At 49.8% G+C, this 20,631-nt stretch overlaps 1 long non-coding RNA gene across 1 annotated transcript; it reads left to right on the top strand.

The window, feature by feature from the left end:
• Positions 1-1,678: 1,678 nt before the first annotated feature.
• LOC127323674 (uncharacterized) lies at positions 1,679-3,142 on the top strand. The gene is made up of 2 exons (XR_007865867.1): positions 1,679-1,813; positions 2,679-3,142. It is a non-coding gene; the product is annotated as an uncharacterized lncRNA (long non-coding RNA).
• The last annotated feature ends 17,489 nt before the right edge of the window (positions 3,143-20,631 follow it).

The following is a 20,631-nucleotide window of genomic DNA, read 5'->3' as shown; positions in this document are numbered from 1 at the left end:
ATCATGTTGTGTGATGGCATGAGACAACGGGATCATGGTGGCTTAGTAGTGCGACATATGATTGAATTTGTGATGGTATTGTCCACTAACTCAGTCCTGGCCTGTTGAATAAGTAGTTTTGTAGTTAAGTCTGTAATATCACATCAGTATTTATTCAGTTCAGCTAAGTTTGCAGTCGCCCTTACTCTTTCAGTTTGCATTACTTTCAGTAAGTCTCTGAACGATTTTATTTGTTTCTACCTGCAGGCTTTTTTTTTTTTGAACGTGTGCTTATATTGATTAAATAACATTGTTATGAATACAATCACGCTCGGAAAATTCCATCACACACGAAGGAACCGATCCAATCAGTACTTGCCCACCCAGCTCACTACGACCAATTCTAGCCAGAACATGTGCAACTTCATTGCAGGATCTGTGAACTTTTGAGAAAGCAAAATCTGGGAACAACCGTAGAAGATTTTTGATCTCATCCACATTATTAGCAATAGCAGACTTGCTCTTCTCCACCATCTTCACTTCAGACACCAGAGTAGCACAATCGTTTTCAACAAGAATTGGGCCACTGTAGTTAGGAATGACATACTGAAGAGCAAGAATACCAGCAGTAGCTTCAGCAATTTCAGCATTTTTACAATGGTTGATTTTTCCCCATGCAGAAAGGATAATACCTCCCTTGTTGTTTCGAAGAACTGCACCCCAGGAACCAGAGTTTGATTGTTCATTAAAACCTGCGTCAAAATTAAGTTTAGCCCATCCTTCAGGAGGTTTTGTCCACTGGTTTTGGGCCTTACTTTGCTTCTCACTATTCGCATTCAACTGAACCAACATCGGTTGCTTTCCTTTTGGATCTGCAGTTACCTCAATCTCCCTACTACCCAGCATAGTATGGAGGTAAGATTGAAGAAAAATAGCAGATTGTTCAATGCTACATTTACCGTCCCCAAAAATCATGTTATTTCTGAGATGCCATGTTCTCCACCACATGAAAAGCAACTTTGACCTCATCTGATCACTGACGTGACTCAAGAGGATTAAAGCCCAATCAGGACCAGTATATCTGAAGAATGAATCATCAGGAAGATTCCACTCTTCATAGAGTGCTATTGGGAAAGCAAACTTTTTTTTTTTTTGAACGTGTGCTTATATTGATTAAATAACATTGTTATGAATACAATCACGCTCGGAAAATTCCATCACACACGAAGGAACCGATCCAATCAGTACTTGCCCACCCAGCTCACTACGACCAATTCTAGCCAGAACATGTGCAACTTCATTGCAGGATCTGTGAACTTTTGAGAAAGCAAAATCTGGGAACAACCGTAGAAGATTTTTGATCTCATCCACATTATTAGCAATAGCAGACTTGCTCTTCTCCACCATCTTCACTTCAGACACCAGAGTAGCACAATCGTTTTCAACAAGAATTGGGCCACTGTAGTTAGGAATGACATACTGAAGAGCAAGAATACCAGCAGTAGCTTCAGCAATTTCAGCATTTTTACAATGGTTGATTTTTCCCCATGCAGAAAGGATAATACCTCCCTTGTTGTTTCGAAGAACTGCACCCCAGGAACCAGAGTTTGATTGTTCATTAAAACCTGCGTCAAAATTAAGTTTAGCCCATCCTTCAGGAGGTTTTGTCCACTGGTTTTGGGCCTTACTTTGCTTCTCAATTACACACATGGGGGTTAATTCTCTCATTTGGTCAAAAAAGAGCAGCTTTGTTAAGCCAGGGTGGAGTAATGTGGGTGGATTAGCGGCTGTAGCAAGTCAGTCTTATTCTTCTTTAGTGAAGATTATTATCATGGTATCATTGTCTACTTCAAGTTCTTTTTTTATTCTGATGTGTTCCACATTTCAATGCTCATATCATTTTATTCAGTCAAAACTGGGAATAAGAACGAAAGTTTTTGACACGCACATATATATAGGACGAATTCATATATCACAGCACCACTTTATCCAGCAGCATCTGGGCTAGTAGTGTATATTGATGCTTCTTTACTTCTGCTTAGCACACTTTCGCTCTGAAATGCACTCTTAAAACGCCAAATACTGTCATTGCTTTCAGAAGATGATGACTAGCTCCTGCCTTCTTTATGCAACTTTTCAATGTGGTCATCATTTTATTTTTCAAGAAAGTGAGTATTTTTGGACCTCCAAGAGCTTCTGATGTGTATTTAAGTTTTTAGATTCGTTGCTTTTTTTCATTGATTTCTTGCCATACCTCAAATTGTCGGCTTCATATGCATAGTTCATATCCAGTTCACCGCGCAGACGCGCCATGTATGAAAAGCTACCCTGCATGTGTTTACCAAAGAGCATTTTATTCAAAACAATCAAAATCTATGTGCATAGAAATGAATATATACCCTTCAAGTTCGTCATTTCATCTTTTATTGAATAGATTAAAAGGCATCTGGAAATACAGACCTTCATTTCTGTCGTTGTTATATACTTCTTGCTTGATGTCAGCTACGACAACCTGGAAACAAATAATAATTGATTTTTCAGTCTTCCTTCAGTCCGCAGTTGTTGTATTTGTTTGCATATAAGAACTTTGTTTCAGTCTTCTTAAAACTTTTTTTCGTTGAGCTTAGCATCATCTTATCTCGTTTTTGTTGATTTCCATGCATTCTTTCATTTTATTCCATGTTTTTCTTCTTATGCAGAGGATCACTAAGCGATTTGTGAAGCTCTCAGCCTTCCAAAAGACGGAGTTGCAGTTCTGGCAATGTATCAGGGAAATACCATGGAAGTAGACTTCTACATGAGCTCTGCCATAAGGGTTAGCTTCAGACCGGATGGAGTCAGTTTGCCCTGATGAATGATTGGATACATGACTCGATGTACTGATGTTGTTCCACAAGACAAAGGCACTGTCACAATATCATTCTATGTGCTGTAGGTGTGAAGCTGTGTGGTGGGTGGGTGCCCATTGATTCTCGGTATTTTGGGAAGTTGCCATGTGTGTGTTCGCGCAGTAAATTGTATCTGACGACGTTCTACTGAATTTTTATGTTATATGCTTCGCACGTTGAGCTTGTCGAGCCATTCTATCAAACTTGTAGTATTCTGGGTTTGGTCATTCCAATGCGAACTCGCTGGACTAAGTTGGATGCAAGTTTGTTCAAAATGGTCTTTTGTGAATAGCTTTCTAGATGGTCTTCTCTGTTTAACTTTGCTCACTGTGCTTCATTTACCATGGGACCCCTCCTGTTTACCCATCAACTAGAACTGGAGTAGGCAATTTGCATAGAAACACTAGGTTCATCATTTTTTTTCTCTACCTATTGTTTCTACTGGCTGTTATATTCGATTGTTGGTGCATGTTTGATGTACTAGATCATAAGGGTTTTGATTCGAGAGTTATCTGGGCTTGCAAATTGTCTTTTATGTCTTGCAGGTCAGCTCTATCTTCAGACAGAATTCCTTGTTCTTTTTGTACCATCTCTGGTCTGTATCTTGTTTCCCTTTCATTTCCTGTTCTATTCCCCTTTGCTAGATCCTTGGGTCTTTCCCGTACGATTTACCACCCAACAGCCACACCGTGGTGTGTCTTGGTGGCGAAAATCAATTTTCCCTTTCTATTTCTGTTACTTTGGCATTGGTGTGCACGTTTCCCTCTTTTCTGTTGAATTGGACCGAGTCTAGCTTAGCCCAGCAAAAACACCAAAGCCTGTGCAATGTGTTGGTTGGTACTAATGGGCTTTTACAGGCTTAGTTTCTTTTTGCCAAGCACTCAAACGGACTAGAAATCAAAGACTGAGCCCGCCATGCTAAGATCTGTCCGTTTCGTAACCTAGAAACAGACAGATTTTACTTATTCTCTCATTATATCAGTCAGTACAGCTGCTATTTTCTAATTGGCTATAAAAATCTGTCTGTTACCAAATTGAAAAACAGCTAGCTGTTCATTAGGCACTCCCTAGTTTTTACATCGTCGAGTACTTTTCAGCTGAAACTTTCGAGATCTACTTGCCCTCTACTTCCGCTAAAACCCTAGTCTACAATCCGTAGGCATTGATAAGTTAATCCCTTGTCACCTGGGCAACACGTGACAGCGACCAGTCCTGCATCTGCCGCGCACCACCACCGCGGCTCCAGGAACCGGCTTCTCCCAGCATCTACATCGATTTCAGCGCACGTGCCCATCTACGCCGACTTCTGGAGCATCGGCATGCCGCCAGATAGCACATGGTCGGCGGCCTGCCGGCCTGTATCGGCCAACAGGGCCAGGTTCATCTACGTACCCGCCTTCAACATGTGCATCAGCGGCGCCACAATCGGGGAGGCTCTCGCGATCTTCGCGGAAGTGCTGGACCCTGGTGACCCCCACGCGCTGCTGATCACTTCCGACTGCTGCAGACCCGACGCACCAGACGCCAGCACCAACGCCACCGGCCGGCCGAGCCTGCTCCAGCCACGTATGGCACATAACGGGCACGTACCTGTAAATGTACAAAATATGCACATATACGTGCATGTGGACTCTAGCCTGGTGCACACGCGGGCGGACACACCTCCAGCTACACGTCGGTCCAGGCATTATCAGCGTCGACGGCACGGCGCCTCAAGGCAGCGATTCCACGGCTCGTCTACATCAACACTTCAGCAGCGACATCGGAGCTGCACCGACACGACAAGCGCCCTACGTCGACCTACGTGCATGCACCAGACATCACCGAGCCGAGACGCGACGTCAGCTGTACAACTACAACATGCTACTAGTCAAGATCTTCGTCGAGTATATACACGAGACGCGACATCACCATCCACGCGCCAGGCCGGTGTGGATTCATCGCCGACTTCTCAGGGGAAGCATGACATCGACATTATCGTCGCCACGAGGGATGCCTCCAAGCGACACACACCGTCGACACGTTTGCTGCTCCGACATTGCCAAAACATCATCGACAAGGTCTACATCACCGTGGTCATCATCGACATCGTCGTCCACACCACGCCGCCTCCACACAACATCATCCACATTGTGGACATACAAGATACAACTATGACGCCCTCTGACAGTATAACTGCAAGGCACGACAACGGCATGGCTGCGTCCACGACACCGACGACGGCATTGACCGTATCCGACGGCTAAGACTGCATCGACAATCCGGCATCACTATTGTGATAGCCCCTACAACCGCGCACATGGTTCTGGCAAAACCGTGTGTGCTTGGTGGGCTTCCTCCAGTCCTGGCAAAACTGGTGGTCTCACCTACGACCGCGTCCTCTGACATCTGCAAGACGCCTCCGACGGTACCTCTAGAAGGTGCAAAACGTCCGAAAATCGCAGCTCCATCCAAAAAAAAAGGAAAAAAAACCGCGCAATTTTTTGCGCCTCCGGCGAAGGCAGCTACACCACATACGACGACTACATCATTGACCACGACTACCTCGACCACGGCTACATCACGATCGGCTACCTCGACATCGACATCAAGGCTACGTCTACAGTGACACATTGGCAACAACTCCAGTCGACAGCGTCCGCGTCGTCACTTGCGTCCATGACACTCCCGCTGTGACTGTGGGAGGGAAGAGAAGGCACCAGAAGGGGACGCCGATGATGACAAGGAGGAGAAGAGGACGAAAGTGCAGAACTTCAAATCCAGTCGCAATCGTCCGCTTCACTCCCGCTACGACTGAGGGGGAATGTTAGAATACGTATAGGACATAGAAATAGACTATGAATCTAGAGATATCATCCCCTCCTGTACTTCTATATATACCCCATGAGGATCACCGAAATAAACAACGAAACGAAACAAATTATTAGGGTTCTACAAATTTCTACACCGTTCTCCGTTTGTAGGGTCAAAGTTTGTAGGGGCGGCGCTCAGGTGGTGGTGGCGCCGCTTCTTGCAATAAGATCTCCCCGGCTTCAACCTCATCTCGATGGCACCATCGAGAGGCTTGTGGGAGTGGTGTCGTCTTCGAGGTTTTCGTCTGGCTGTGGGGATCTTCGGATCATCAAGGAGCTTCAGCGGCAGTTCATCCTTCTTCTTCTTCGTCTTCGGAACGGATGTGGTCTTCTTGACTCGTTCGGCGACTTCCCGTCCGCAACCAACAACGTCATGCCGACTCAGGGAGGAGCGGCAGCGGCGGCGCGTCGTCGACACGGTCTGGAGGTTGAAGTTGAAGGGCTTCTCAAGATCACGTTGTAATTTTCGTTTTTCTTGGGCTGCATTGTACTGTTCGTTGTTTCTTTTAATGCCAGTGTCCTATTCGCAAAAAAAGTAGTGTGAACTGCTTTCGAAAATTTAAGCAGGAAAAAAAAGGAAGTGGTCGCTTGCTGGTCCTGGGCTTTTTCGTGACGATGATGGGCTTCGGCGCCTCGGGTTTATCGTAGCACAGACCACGCCACGCCCAACGAGGGTTCTTCGGCGCCAGCCGTTACCAAATCCGCGGCCACCGCTCGAGCTCGCCACAGTCGTCCGCCATGGCCTCTCAGCTACCGCCGACTCCGCTGCTCCCCAGTCCTCCTCCGCGAGACCTTCCTCTGCCTCCCCGATCTCCCGAGCCTCGTCCGCGCCGCCTTCGCCTGCCGCGCCTTTCGCGGCTCCGTCCGTTCCTCCCCGCCTTCCGCTGCAGCTTCCGCGCGCTCCATGCGCCGCCGCTCCTCGCGCCGTTCCTCGAGTCCAACATGGAGGTCGTCCCGGTCATCCCCTCCTGCTCGCGCCGCTCCGACCAAGGCCTCCTCGCCGCCGATTTCTTCGGCATCCGCCTCTCACGCCACGGCGAGCCCCACGCCACTGACCACGCCTCCTACAGCCCCCTGACGCAGGGCCTGGATCTGTCCATTTATCAGCCATTCACGCTCTCCTCTGAAGATGGCCAGGACCCGTATCGACGTATCGTGTGGTATGCGTCCGCCATGAACGCCGGTCGGCGGAGAGCACTGCCATCGTCTTCTCATCAGACACCATGGAGTGGCAAATTCCACGGAAGGCTACTCTGCGGCTCCAGAGTCGAAGTGGATCCTCGTTGATGTCATACGACTACACGACTGGGAGGCACCTCCAGTCGTTCCGCGTTCGTGGATCTCGATCACCACCCAAGCAAACCGTGTGAGAAATGGGAGATTGGCGGTGGCGGCTCGGTGGGGGGCGCATTTCTCAGCAGACGTTTCTCCGGCCGGTCATACCAAAAACGGCCGCAGTCAACTATTGAACGAAAATGGTTGCACTCTACTGTTAGATGAAGTTTATGGATGCGGAGTGTTGAGTAAGTTTCGTGTTGTATGAATCATACAATATACACATAGAAAAACACACTACGCCACTTATGATAGCTAGAATACCAGAAACCAAATAGGTGAGCGAGAGCGAGTGAGCGAGAGTGAGGAGCGCCGGGCGCCCCTCCGCGCGTCCGTCGGCCGCTGCTCAGCGGCGGTGTCCCTGGTCCGCCATGGGTAGCAGGGTGGCCTTGTCCGACTCTGACCTCAGCGCAGGCTCCGTGTCGTCCCGTGCTCCGCCACCTCCCCTTCGCTCGCTGGTCGTTGTGCCGGCGGGCTATCAGCTGGGGTCGAGGGGGTGGGACGCGGGCACTGGGCCGAGCCGTCCTCGACATGAGCATGGCGCGGCGGCTTTGGGCCGAGCCGCCCCCGTCGTGAGCAGGGCGCGGCTGCGCCAGGGCATGGTGGTCGCCCTTGGCAGGTCAGGCAGTCTCGGCGGGCTAGGAATGCCCGTCGCGCGGCGGAGCGCGCTCGTGAGGCACGGCGACCTCTCCCTGCGGCCCGGCCGCCCGGTGGCAACGCCAACAGGATCCCGGCGGCGCTCCACGGGTGCTGCTACAACTGCGGCTTGCCTGGCCACATCTCTGCCATGTGCACCAATGACACTGTGTGCGTCTGGTGCGGCGGCACGGAGCATACCTCACGGGACTGCAAGCGGCCGCGGAGCTCCCCGGAAGCTTCTCCACCAAGGCCGGCGCCGCCGCTCCGTCTTGCGGCAGATGCGGGTCAGCCGCGCGCTCGGGCCGTGCAGCCGCGAGCGGCGCCGCGCGCCCTTGGTCCCCTGGTGGTGCAACCACGACTCCAAGCGGCGCCGCCGCTGCGCACTCAGGCTCAGCTGCCGCCGGTCCAGGCCGCTGCTTCCCATGCGGCCGAGGCAGTGCGTACGTGGCGCGACGTTGTATCTTCAAGCAGCGACCATGCCGCGGACTCTGGCGGTTCGTCGTCTGCTGTGGGGTTCTCTGCCCCATTCGCGCCGTCTTCTCCGTCCACAGCGCCGCCCTCTGCTCCGGCGAGCCCTGCGTCTGAGCGGCTCGACATGTGCTACCTCAGGCCATCCCAGGGGATGTTGCAGCTGGAGGCTGACCTTGGCCGCGCGGTCATGGTGACGGTGGTTGGCCCAAGGGTTGAGGTCACGCTGGAGGTGGCCGCGGCGGAGATTCGCGTGCAGCTCAACCTGCCTCCCAACGCTTTCTCCATCCGTGCGTTCGAAACCGCCGACTTTCTCCTTTTGTGCGAGTCCATGGAGGTCCGCGACTGGCTCATTCATGCAGAGTCCGTTGGATGCCCGGAGTTCTCCCTCCACTTCGACCCGTGGTCGCGGAGAGCTGGAGCGGTGCTCCGGGAGGCCCCGTTCCTGGCGGACGTGGAGGTCTTTGGAGTGCCGGGCCACGCTTGGGAAGAGCGGACGGTGACGGCGCTGCTAGATGGCTGCGGTGTGATCGACGAGGTGGATCCAGAGACGGCCAGCCGTCGCGACATGTCCTGCTTCCGCATATCTGTGTGGACGCACGACGTCGCCGCCATCCCTGCGGTGCGCTGGCTCGCGGTGCCTGAGCCCGGCTCCGGCCGCCAGCTGCAGGTGGCAACCTCCAGGCCACGGTTAACGTCGCCAAAAATGCTTTGGTACCGTGTGCGTTTTTGGGTCGTGCGGTGGCTGGTCGGAGAGGTTCCTTCCTCCGACAAGTCTGGTGGAGGCGTTGCTCCGGGCAGTCCTGGCTTTGAGGCCGGTGATCATGCTGATGGTGCCGCGGCGCCACCGGCCGGCCCTGCTGCGCGTAGGAGACGCCGCCGTGCTCACAGGAGGCGTAGGGCGCGCCATGGTGCGGATGCAGAGGACGTGGTGCATGAGGCTCCCGGCGACGCTACGCCGGCCGCCGGTGGTGCCTCCGACCGTTGGTTGGTGGGCCGCAGTCCGGTGGCGCAGGACCACACTCCTAGGGCTGACGTCAGCCCTACTGCCATGGGCAGCGCGGGTGCTATCGCGATTTTGGCGGCATGCCCGCTACCTTCCGCGCATGGGCCTCAGTCGCCGGTCGCCGATCCAAGTCTGGCTGATGTGGGTTCGGCGCCTTGCTCCCGTGCCAGTTCGCCAGTGGATGGTAGCGGCTTGGACTCTGGTTGCGATTGTCAAAGCATGGGCTCTGCTCCCCTCTGTCGCACCACGCCGTGGACCTCCCCTTGTCTGCGAGGTGATGCTTCAGCGCTGGCAGCCGCAGAGGCTTTCCTGTCGGGGCAAAGGAGCCCTGCGCATCCGGGTTCCACTTCTCCGGGGTTACCCTGCAGTGCCCCCGACGTGTGCTGGTCGGGCCGCGTGCCTGTGGGCCAGGCCTCGCCTGCGTCGCCATCAGGAGGTGGGGTGGCACGCATGCCTCATGCGAGCCCGTGCTGCCCACCCGTGTCCGTGGATGACGCGGCCCACATGCCGCATGCACAGGCCTCGCCTGCGTCACCGTCAGGAGGTGGGGTGGCACGCACGCCTCATGCGAGCCCGTGCTGCTCACCCGTGTCCGTGGATGACGCGGCCCACATGCCGCATGCACATGCGGACGTGGGGCTACCGCCCGATGGTCATGCAGCGGCCACGATCGGCTCGCCCGTGCCGGCCGGTGCAACCCGTGCTGAGGAGACCGTGACCCTTTCGGCACTGCTGCGCCAGTTTTGGCTGAGGCTGGATGATCCCCTGCTGCGCCTCCCGGACCCAAAGATCGTCCGCCGACGCCTGTTTCAGGTTCCCTCCATCTCGGCGCGCCGTAGCAGACGGCTAGCGACCAAGTATAGCAGCGGCGTGGCCTCTCCGGCTATCAAGAGAGCCCAGCAGATCCTCATGAAGAAGCTCGGTCTCAGCTGCGCCGAGGAGCGGCTATCGCAGCAGCAGCTGCAGGAGTACGCGACCATTTTCGCCTCGCCGCTAGGCCCGGAGCAAGTGCGCGCCATCACTGCCATGTTTGGACTCAGCGTTCCCGGGGCGGTGGACGACACGGCCGACACTACGTTGGAGGTGGCCGACGCTGTCTAGTGCAGCGCTGCTCCCCGTGTGGTTGCCTTTGGTAGAACTAGTCAATGGAAGGAGAACAATGTACTAGCATCGCTGTGTGGAATGCCCGGGGTCTCAATAACCCGGCGCGGCGGGCAGTTGTTAAGGTTGCGGTGACTGACGCTAGGGCTAGTCTCGTGTGTATCTCTGAGACCAAGCTTCACGCTGTAACCGCCTTTGATATAGTGGAGTGTTTTAGACCCCGCTTTGACGGGTTCGCCTACTTGCCTGCTGTTGGTTCTGCCGGTGGGGTTCTGGTTGCTTGGGTGTCCCAATCTGTCCGTGTGCTCTCTAGCCGCGTCGACAGGTTCTCTGTGTCGGTTCAGCTGTGTTGCCCCGGTGGCTCCACCTGGTGGCTAACCTCTGTTTATGGGCCTAACGCTATGGACCTAAAGCTGGTTTTCTTGGATGAGCTCCGGCAGCCGCGACTTGCTTGTGCTGGGCCTTGGGCCATTGCGGGCGATTTCAACTTGATTTTGGCTGCATGCGACAAGAACACTCCCATTGTGGACAGGCGCTCCATGGGCATGTTCCGCCGCTGCGTCAACGACCTGGAGCTCCGTGAGGCGCCTTTGCTTGGGCGCAGATTCACCTGGAGTAATGAGCGCGCCTCTCCCACGTTGGTCAAGTTGGACCGGTGGTTTGCGTCGGTAGAGTGGAATGAGTTGTACCCCGAGGCGTCGCTCTCGGCCGTGTCCTCATCCCTCTCGGATCACTGCCCTATCCTCATGACCATGAATGCGCAATCGTTTGTCGGCCGACGTTTCCGCTTCGAGCGGTTTTGGTTTAAGCTCGAGGGCTTTGCGGATGTGGTGAAGGGTCTTTGGGATGACCCCTCCGGCGATGTGCCTGCGGATCCTTTGCGTAGGCTGGAATTCAAGTTTCGGAGGACCAGTCGTGGCCTGCAGAGTTGGAGTCAACGCAAGGTTGGCTCCATCCGTGACCTCATTCTTGTTGCCAACGAGGTCGTTTCGCGCCTTGATGTGGCACAAGAGGGGCGCCAGCTGTCTGTGGAGGAGCGTGACCTCCGTCGTGGGTTGAAGCTCAAGGTTCTGGGCCTCGCTTCTCTGGAACGCACCATCTCTAGGCAGCGTGCTCGGGTGGCAGGGATTGCCGAGGGAGATGCGTCTTTCAAGTTCTTCCACATTATGGCATCAGCGAGGCGGAGCCACAACAGCATCACCGCGCTGCGCTCTGGGGAGCAGGTGGTGACTGATTTGCCTGGCAAGGTGGAGCTGGCCACAGATTACTTCGTGCGGTTGCTCGGGACGGCGCAGCCAAGGGACTTTGCCTTGTCTCTTCAAACCTTGGGCCTCCAGCCTCTGGATTTGTCAGCTTTGGAGGGTCAGTTCTCTAAGGCCGAGGTTTGGGTGGCCATCTGCGCCATGCCCACCAACAAGTCCCCCGGGCCGGATGGTTTTTCTTGGGAGTTCTATCGGCATTGCTGGCCGATAATCAAAGTGGATGTCTTGGCTGCTCTGCGCGAAGTCTAGCTTGGTAGAGACCAAGGTTTCGAGGGTCTGAATGAGGCCCTTATTACCTTGCTGCCCAAGAAGGAAGGGGCGATCGACCTCAAGGATTTCAGGCCGATCAGCCTCGTGCACAGCTTCGCGCGCCTCCTCACCAAGGTTCTGGCGCGTAGGCTGGCACCACGGATGCCTGAGCTTGCGGATTCGAATCAGTCGGCCTTCATTCGTGGTCGCTGCATCCAAGACAATTTCCTCCTTGTCAGGAATTCGGCCAAGCTCTTGCACTCGATGAAAACCCATTCATTTCTGCTCAAAGTGGATGTGGCCAAGGCTTTCGACAGTATATCTTGGTCCTTCCTCTTCGAGGCTCTCAGGCAGCGGGGTTTCAGTCCTCGGTGGTTACGGTGGATGGCACTGCTTCTGCGCACGGCCAGCACATGCGTCCTGGTGAACGGTTGTGGGGGTGGAGCGTTTCGGCATGGCCGTGGACTCCGGCAGGGAGATCCCATCTCTCCCTTGTTATTCGTCATTGCCATGGATGTCCTTTCGGCCATTCTCCGGGTTGCCGAGCGAGCTGGTGTGCTTTCCGACCTCACTCCTCTTGGTTTGAAGAGCAGGGTCTCGCTGTACACCGATGATGTGGTTATCTTCGCCAAGGCGACGGTCTAGGACCTCCAGGCGGTATGGAGCGTCCTCGACTGTTTCGGCGCGGCCTCGGGTCTGAAGGCGAACCCAGCCAAGAGCACTGCGGCTCCGATTGGTTGCTCCGATGACTTGCTTGCTGTGGTGGCGCCGTCGTTGCCGTGCCCTCTTGGGCTTCTCCCTTGCTCCTACCTAGGGCTACCGTTGTCCATTCGGAAGCCTAGGAAGGCGGAGCTTCAGGCCCTTCTGGACAAGCTCGCGGCCAAGCTTCCGTTCTGGAAGGCGAGGCTCATGACGCGTGAAGGGCGGTTGGTGTACATCCAAGCCATCATGACGGCCTCGGTTGACGGCTTCGGTTGTCTATCACCTGCTTGCTCTCGATGTGGATCCTTGGTTCATCAAGGCTGTGGACAAGCTACGACGCGGCTTCTTCTGGGCCGGCAAGGATGATGCTAGGGGAGATTGCTGCATGGTTGCTTGGCACCTGGTTTGTCAGCCCAAGTCCCTCGGTGGATTGGGACTCCATAACCTCTGCTGGCTCAATGTTGCTCTTCGCACGAGGTGGCTCTGGTTGCAGCGGTCCGACGGATCCAAGCCGTGGCAGGGCCTGGACGTGCGGGTCAGCGGCGAGGCTCGTGCTTTGTTTGATGCCTCGGTGCGGATCGAAGTTGGGTCTGGCATTGCTGTCCGGTTTTGGGAGGATGCCTGGATCAGCGGCCTCACGGCTACGGCCATCGCCCCTGACCTTGTCAAGCTCGTCAGGGTGGCCGTGCGTCGTCAGCGCTCGGTTCAGGAAGGCTTGCCGGGGAATGCATGGGCAGCGGACATAGCCAGCGAGCTCTCCATGGCGGCGGTTGTGCAATACTTGCACCTTTGGGCGGCCATCGCAGAGGTGCCACGGAGCGGGGCTGCGGAGGACCGGTTCAGCTGGAAATGGAGCAACGACGGCCAGTTCTCCTCTAAGTCCGCTTACCGCATGCTCTGGCACGGGACGTGCGGGCTGCCCGGGGCGACGTTGGTCTGGGATTCTTTCGCGCCTCTACAGTATAAGCGGCATGCCTGGCTGGCGCTGCGGCGTCGCTGTTGGACGGCGGATCGAAGGCTGCGCCACGGCTTGCCGAGCCACACGTTGTGCCCCCCTGTAATGTCGCCGATGAAACGCTAGACCATCTCTCGCTCTCTTGCTCTTTTGCACGGGGGGTGTGGATGGGTTTGGTGGCTCGGCTAGGCCTCCCAAACATCGTTCCCGCCGGGGATGATGGCATCAACGACTGGTGGCTTCGGGCGGTCCGTCGGTTTCCGCCGGCGGATAGCAAGAAGGCCAACACACTCATCATGCTTACCCTGCGCATGCTTTGGCTAGAACGCAACGCAAGGGTCTTCGATGGGAAGTTGTCCACGGTCAATGTTACTTTGCACTTAGTCCTTGAGGAGTGGAGGATTTGGTGTGAGTGTAGAGGTAGGCGGCTAAGAGATGTTCACTAGATACGCCCTTGTTTTTAGGGCGGTATGTGTGGTGGCCTCTCTGTGTTTGTATGGGACATCTTGGTCCGCTTCTTATGCTTAATACAATGACACGCAGATCTCCGGCGGGTTCTCAAAAAAAAAAGATAGAATACCACAATAGTTGGTTAGTTTGGTGATGCATTTGAACGATCACTTGAAATATCACGAAGGTTTGGGAGACACATCAGTCGAGGACTCACTGGCTTTATGCAAGTGTTTCATTCAGCTTGCTTCTTCAATAGCCAACAAACACCGTTTGGTGCTACTTGATACTTTTGTGGTACCAGACGATGCACGTAAGTTTCTTGAAGGATTGCATCCGATTCCTTCCATTCTCATAACACTTCATGTCTTGTTCTTGATGAGGAGCCAATATTTAACATTCAATACACACAGTATTGGCATGTTTTTGTAGTTAGTCATCTAGGTTTCCCAACTAAACCTATATCGTGATGATAAGACACAAACATGGAGCGTGGGCTACAAAATTGGCAGCTAACAAGTGAAGGGGTTATATAGTTGAGCGGATGTTGTTATGGGTATATATGGTAGTTGGGAGAGTGTCGATGAAGAATTAATGCACACCGTGTTTCCATGAAGAGAAGTTGGGCATTACCTATTAATTGTAGGTGGGTGATATGTAAATAGTTTTTTCCCTTGTGAAAATTAATTGCAACAATCAAAGACCATGGTACATATAATCCTGTCAACCGAAGAAAGGAAATTGTTCTTTGAGAGATGTGGGTGAATGAAATTTATTCTTTGAAATAGTATAAAAATGACAACCAAACAGAACATCATCAGAAAGTTTGTTTGGGCGATATATCTGAGTTCCTCATGTTAAGGATTGACATAGTTGGCGGACCATAGGATTGTCGCGATGACTAGGCGGACAATTTTTTAGACCACTAAGGGCAGGTGTGCGATGACGCGCCTCCATTTCCTAGGATATTCGATGCTTCGCTTCTTCTTTAGGTGGAAATTTAGCTACGACAAAGGGACGCGTCAAACTAGTTGGGGGCTCAACGATGGAAACCCTAAGGGGGCTTGTTCGTAAGGTTTCCATCTATGAGCTTCTTTGTTGTTGTACCAGTATATTTATCGCAACTACGTTCTTTATATCGAGTAGCATGTGTTTCACGCTCTCCATAGTTATCTTTTACTAGCAGCCACACGGATTTCAAGAAATAGAAAGACGGTTTTCAAGAAATGTAAACTGTTTAACCTAGACAAATCCAAAATTAAAATTGAAGAAATTCATGGCATGACAACATTTGTCTGCTTCATAGTGGTCACAAGATGTTTGAAGCGTGTCGCCTGGAATCCTGAGTAATAACCATACGTGTACTAATTGTAGTAGTCCATTATAGCATTGAACATAATCTTATGGCACATCAGTTGAATGTGTTTTACGAATACAAATATACATTGATAAAGAGTAGAAGAACAAAGCATCACTTGCAGCAATATACCATGATGCATTTGGATGATTCCCTGACATAACTCAAAGATTCAAGAGCAAAACACTAGCAGAAAAAATAAAAAGAAGAGCCAATGTTATTTCTCTTGCACATCCAGACTTTCGAAAGATACATCCTTGGCCTACCACATTTCGGAAAAGTTTTTTTGTGAAAAGCTTCTTTCTTATCTTAGGTTTAGACAGAGTAACATGTCCGATTTGCATACATCATAGTTGTAGAATTCAATCTTAGATTGTACATTAGTATGCAGATGCAATATTTTGAGTTTTACCATGGGGTATTGTGCTGTTTACATGATAGCACAGTATTTTATATGGCGCTGCACTGCAAATATTTGAGGTTTGGATTTTTTTTCTCCACTAAGGCTTGTTACACACACTTTGCTGGTGCTTACCATTATGAGATGGGACTGGTAGAACAGTGTCATATTTCCACCTTAACCCCTTGTGTAAAAGCTTACATAAATTGCTCTAGATCATGGCTTTCACTAGTTGTCTGTACAAAACCTTTAATTCTTACTTAGACTGAATTTCCTGTCACAGGAGGAATCAGAAACTGAATTCATCAGAGGCAGCGTTGCAGATGATCGTCCTGTGTGCGCAAAAGAAGCCTCCACTGTTCTTGTCACTGCATTGAAGTCATTCAGACAAGCTCTGATGAATTATAGTGACAGTAACAAGGAAATCGTGGCAGAGTTAGAGGCCTTCTTTGGTCCTACCGAGGATAATGAGGGCTCTCTTATTAGAAAAATGGCTATTTTGGATGCGCAACTGAGGACTGCAAGGGACCATATGTTGAGGATAAGGGCATGACTCTGAGATCTTCTTTGCCAAGTACAGAAAGGGAAAGCTGGTAGTGATGACAAAAGTGTCAAGGGGAAGCAGGTTGTAGCCACCGTATTCGCCAGTTGGACTAGCCTATTGCAAGTGATCATGGTGTATGTGTCTGTTGTGTGTTTGTTCAGATGGTACGGGCTGTTGTTGAGATTGTTTGATACTTAAATTTTCGGATGGTGTGAAAAGCGTATGTCGATATGTGTATGTTAGTTTGATATAACCAAGTCTGAGGATGAATATAACTGTGAGACTACTACTTAAGCCATGGTGAGCCTTTTATTCTTGCAGAGGGGGCTATCTATCTTGCCACTTTATTGTCCAGTTATAAGTGATCAGGGTGACATGGTGCATGTGTGTGTTTGTAGTGGTAATTCAAGTTTTGTTTAAATGGTTTGGTACTTCAGTTTTTTCGATGGTGTGAACTGTAAAGTCTGTATCCTAGTTTTACATAACAGGTCTGAAGAATATAACCATCAGTCCGTCTGTACTACTAGTTGGCAAGGGCTTCATGCCATGAATGTTTTTTTTATTTTATTTTAAAATCTCCCCAGCTATCTATCTTGCCTGCTCTACGTGTCAGGAAATAGAGGCGTGAGTGAATATATTTTACTTTTAACTTATTGATTTATGAGCTTCGGTTTGTTTCCTCAATTGCGAGTATCATCTTCAGAAACTGAACCCGTTTCATGCGTTCGGAACTGAACATCTTTCCTTTTGTAATTGAACATTCATCTTTCCTTTCATGTTGGCTCCTGCTAGATGAAATATTATTATCACTACCAAAAAATCAAATTCTTTTTATTTAATTGTGTCTGTTATTTGAAGAAAAAAAATTAAAGGCTGATCTAGGAGAGGGGATTGGCTTTGAACCCGTCTGGACTGGAAGCCGGATAACAACGAGGGTCTAGAGTTGAAGTGGATCCCGTTGATGATAGAATACCACAATATTAGTATTTAATTAGTTAGGTGACGCATTTGGACGATCACTTAGGCCATTTCCAACGGGAAGACCCAAATTGAACAACTTTTTCGTCCTAATTTGTCCGTTTTTGTGGGCTCGGAACAGATGGACATCCGGTTGTCCGTTTGGGGCCGTGTACAGACCCCAACGCTGCTACCTATTCTATTTTCTCTCTCAAATAGTAGTTGTGTTGGGGTCGTGTCCAACTACGGGCATGGAGGGCGCCGTTGTGTTGCAGGGGGCGCGCCGGAGGGCGGAGAATGCCGGCGTGGAGCTGGCCTCCTCCACGCACTACTAATACTATGGCAAAAAGCAAACATGGGGGGCAGAGGAGAGAGAAGATGTGGGGGGTCTGTGGTTGTATTTCCTGTCACTTGCAGATGGGCCAGGAGCGGACGTGTGCGGATAGGAAGGGATGCCCGCGCTCCTCCGGCTCGCTCCAAAAGCCTCCCAGATTTGAGCTAGCTTTGGGTCGTGTCGGACGCTGCAGTTCGTTTTGGGTTTGGGTCCGAGCGCTGGGTGCTGCTTTTACCCAACTGGATGCCCGTAGACATTTGGGATGGGTTTGGGTCTCCCCATTGAAGATGGCCTTAAACAAGAGGAAGGTTTGGGTCTCAATAGCTTTATGCCAAGTGTCACTTGCAGGTATGCAGATTGGTTTTCCAACAAATACAAACTGACCAAAAAGTACACCCGAGCAACTTTGGAGGCATTCTGACTTGCGATGCGGCATCTACGAAGTTGCTAGCTAGAACTTCCACACTAGCTAATTGTGAGCCGACAATACCGCACGCACAACCTTCAGTTAACGTAGATGATAGCAGGTGTACTATTGGATTTGCTATTGTGTCACACGAAGCTCATCTTACACGAGCGACCAAGCACCGTTTCGTGATACTTCACACTTTTGTGATACCAGACGGTGCACGTAAGTTTCTTGAAGAATTTCATCCGATGCCTTCCATTCCCATATCACTTCATCTCTTCTTCTTGATCAGGAGCCAATATTTAACATTCAATACATGTAGTATTGGCATGTTTTTGTAGTTAGTTATCTAGCTTTCCCAACTAAACCTATCATTATAGTAAGACACAAACATGAAGTGTGGGCTACAAAATTGCCAGCTAACAAGTGAAGGGGGTATCTAGTTGAGTGGATTTTGTTACGGGTATATATGGTAGTGGGGCGTACACGTGTCGACGAAGAAATAATGCACACCATGTTTCCATGAAAAGAAACTGGGCAGGACTTATTAATTGTAGGTGGGTGATATGAAAATAGTTTCCTCTCCTGTAAAAATCAATTGTAACAATCAATTACCATGCATGGTACATATAATCCTCTCAACCGAAGAAAGGAATTGTTATTTGAGAGATGCGGGTGAATGAAATTTATTCTTCGAAATAGTAAAAAAATGACAACCAAACAGAACACCATCAGAAAGTTTCTCGGGCCAAGATATCCGAGTTCCTCATGTTAAGGATTGACATAGTCGGCAGACCATAGGATTGTCACGATGACTAGGCGGGCAACTTTTTAGGCCACTAAGGGCAGGTGTGGGATGACGCGCCTCCATTTCATAGGATTTTCGATGCTTGGCGTCTTCTTTAGGTGGAGATTTATCTACGACCAAGTGACGTATCAAACTAGTTGGGGGCTCAACGATGGAAACCCTAAGGGGGGCTTGTTTGTGAGGTTTCCATCTATGAGCTTCATTGTTGTTGTACCAGTATATTTATCGCAACTACGTTCTTTATATCGAGTAGCATGTGTTTCATCATGTACATAGTTCACTTTTACTAGCAGACACATGGTTTTCAAGAAATGGAAACACGTTTTTCAAGAAATGGAAAGTGTTTAACCTAGACAAATCCAAAACTAAAATTGGAGAAATTCGTGGCATGACAACATTTGGCTGCTTCATAGTGGTCACAAGATGTTTGAAGCGTGTCGCCTGGAATCTTGAGTAATGACCTTAGCTAGAGTAACTGTATGTTTAGTAATTGTGGTAGTCCATTATAGCATTGAACAAAATCATATGGCACATCATTTGAATGTGTTTTACGAATACAAATATACATTGATAAAGAGTAGAAGAACAAAGCATTGCTTGCAGCATTATACCATGATATGTAGTAGATGATGCATTTGGATGGTTTCTTGACATAACACAAAGATTCAAGAGCAAAACACTTGCAGTAAAAAATAAAGAAGAGATCAAATACATCAGACTTCCGAAAAATACATCCTTGGCCTACCACATTTCGCGAAAAAGGATATGACTCACTTTAATTTAAGCCAATGTTAGTTCTCTTCCACATTTCCTCATCTTTCCTTGCTTCCATGGTGCTTCTAGAACAAAATCAAAAATTTATACCGAGCAAAAAATTGCATCCTCATATTTCCAAAGATGCTTTAATGGCATGCAAGGTCTCTAGGAGGTTTTTGGTTGCAAATCTACAAGATTGTATGCCTCAATCATGTTTCCTTGTAGCCATTAATTAATATGTGCAATGTTCTACATGGTACTTGTCCACATCACACTTTATATACCAGAGCAAACAATGCACAACATAGAGGTACAATGCTACAAAACGGGATACTATACCTTGCCGAGATGTTGTTTGCAACCATGTACTCACAAAGAGGGGTTACATTTTACTCATTGTAAGATTAGTACTTACTACAGTTCAACTATCCAAAGGATTTCCCCCGATGCCTTCTATTCTCAAAGCACTTTGACATGCATGCACTAGGAACCACTATTTAGCATTGAAAAAATGTAGTATTGATACATAATTGTAAAGTCATTTAACTTATCTTTGTTATGTAATTAAACCCTATTATATTGATTTTAAGGCACAATGCGCCAAATTCACACTACAAAGATTCATCACATAACAAGTGAAGGGTATATATAAATGGGCCAATGTTGATATGGGTATGGTAAAAGAGCAAGTGGGTGAAGAAAGAGTGTATACATGTTCCATCATCATTGATGGGAGCTTTTCTGTTCTAATGGTAGAAAATAAACATAAACACTACGCTCCAATTAATCTACAAAGAAAATTAGAAACTGAAGATACGAAAATATGTCAGGAGTTAAACGACTGACTTACCACTAAAGGTTTCTCAAGAAGATAATTCAATAAGCCTCGATGAACTACATTTGAGGAAAAACTTTCCTCATGGCCTAAAATCATCAGGTTTCCTAGACGAATTGCACACAAGCTTACAATATGACATAAGTAATAAGAGATTTGTTTGATTTTCATGTGATGACACAACTAACGTCTTGAGAAACACACAACAAGGTAATCATTTTTCTTAAAACTTAATGATGGATTCATTGCACTCTAGAAAAGTATATATTATACCCTATATAAAAGTTGAACAGATTAGAGCACCTTGATTAGTTTGGATACTGTAGATAGCCTATTTTCCGTGTC

Source organism: Lolium perenne, chromosome 4, assembly GCF_019359855.2.
Source record: "Lolium perenne isolate Kyuss_39 chromosome 4, Kyuss_2.0, whole genome shotgun sequence".
Lineage (NCBI taxonomy): Eukaryota > Viridiplantae > Streptophyta > Magnoliopsida > Poales > Poaceae > Lolium > Lolium perenne.
Note: the sequence above shows the minus strand (reverse complement) of the source record. Positions and strands in the feature narration are given on the sequence as shown.